Below are 2084 nucleotides of genomic sequence, written 5' to 3' on the forward strand. Positions count from 1 at the left end.
CATGATATGTTGTGCCGAAGGTTGATTCAAGTTACATCTGAGGGGAGTTCTTTGTGCCTCTTGGATTTCAATGTGTTTCCTTCCCCAGACTGGAGAAATTCTTGGCTATAATTTGTTCAAGTTCCCCTTCAGCCTCTTTCTCTCTCTTCTTCTTCTGGAATTCCTATGATACAGACATTGTTCCATTTTATTGCATCACTCAGTTCTCAAACTCTCCTTTCATGCTCCAGGATCAATTTATCTTTCTTTTTCTTAGCCTCCCCTTTTTCTATAACTGTGTCTTATAATTCACCTATTCTCCTCTCTGCCTCTTCAATCTGTGCAGTTGCCACCTCCATTTTATTATGCACCTCATTTATAGCATTTTTAAAATTTATCACAACTATATTTAAGGTCCATAATCTTTGTAGCAATAGCTTGCATCTCTGATGTCTTCCATGCCTTTTTCGGGCCCAGTGATTACTTTTATGACTACTGTTCTAAATTCTTGGTCAGTTATGTTGCTTATATCCGTTTTGAGCAATTCTTTAGCCATCATTTCTTCCCGGAATTTCTTTAGAGGAGAGTTCTTCCATTTCATCATTTTGACTAGCTTTCCAAGTTTTAAAAGCTTATAATGCACTCTGCACCGCAAATATTGCTATATTGAAGGAGGCTCATTGACTGTCCAGGGCCTGTCCATTCAGGAAGTGTTCTTTTAATGGTGTCCCTTGGTCTCTCTTGTGCCTTTGTTTATTTTATTTCCCTACTCGTAGTGATATTTGGGAATGTCTACCATGTATACTTTGGCTTGTTTCTTGAGGTAGCCCTGGAAAGGATAATAGACACACTCAAGGGAACAGAAGCATGCAAGTGAACAAATCAAACAAGCAAACTAAAAGGAAAAACAAAAAGAAAAAGAAAAAAAGACAAAGGGCAGTCTAAAAGCATAAAACCAGAAATGCCAGCTACAAATAAAGAGCAGGGTGGAGGCAGTGATGAGAAAGCCTATACAAAGAGAGAAATGACAAGGGTGGGGAGAAAGAGAAATTGAACGTTGACCAGACAGAGAGACTAAGAGGCTTAATTCAGAGAGAGAAAAAGGAGAAAATGGTAGGAGGCTAGGAGAAAGAAACTAAGGTAATGTTACCCAGAGAAACTATATAGTTTGATCATTCCAGAGAGAGAGAGAGAGAGAGAGAGAGAGAGAGAAAGGAAGGTAACGACGGAGGTGTAGACTATGCATCAAGAGAATGGATTAAAAATGAATGTTAAAGCAAACCAATGACGAGAGTGTCTGGTCTGGGGGGGGGGGAGGGAGATAAGATAAGATAAGGGAAAATATATCAGAATAGCATAGCAAGAATTGATCTAGAGTTAATCATGGCAGCGCATTGATGTTTGTCTTGCCTTGGGCTCCGATTAAAAAAAAAAAAAGCATCTCTTTAGCACAGGCGGGCATGGTTTGGTGTAGGCAGGTCTTGCCTCCACTGCAGATCCCACGGGCTGCTCTCTAAGGCCCTGCCTTGGTGATTGTAGGGAGAAAAATGCCGGCGCCCCAGTGCCTTCTCAAACCAAGCATGGCAACTCACTGTTTTGGGTCTGATCTCCCTATGCTGGCAGCTTAGCCAAGGTGGGCCATGTTCTATGTCCCAGGCCCCGCCTAATTTCCAGATCTTAGTCTACCTGCTTTAATGATAACGCTTGAGAGGAAATCCTGCAGGCCGGATGCTTCCTAGGCGGGGATCAAGTCACGGGACGAGGGGAGAAGTTCATCCTGGTACTGACTGGGACCAGGGCACCCAGCCCAAAGAAAGAGCTGCAGCTAGAGATAGGTTAGAGATGGGATGATAGGATCTCTCTCCATTTGGGCCGAGTTTTTTCTCTTCTCCAGGGACAGTTCTATGAACAGTTTCAGCTGCTCATTCTTTATCATCTTTACCCCTCTCCGTGGAGGGGCTCCTTCTCCTCCATGCCTCTGGGTCCTGGCCCATTTTTTTCTTCCCCAATTTGCAATCATGTACCTATGAGTCTGTCTTCTTAGTGGACTCTATCTCTTTTCCTCCCACACTCCTGCGGTTTCGTGTCCTTTGGCTTCAGCTCTT

This window comes from Suricata suricatta, chromosome 12 (genome assembly GCF_006229205.1).
Source record: "Suricata suricatta isolate VVHF042 chromosome 12, meerkat_22Aug2017_6uvM2_HiC, whole genome shotgun sequence".
Taxonomy (NCBI): Eukaryota; Metazoa; Chordata; class Mammalia; order Carnivora; family Herpestidae; genus Suricata; species Suricata suricatta.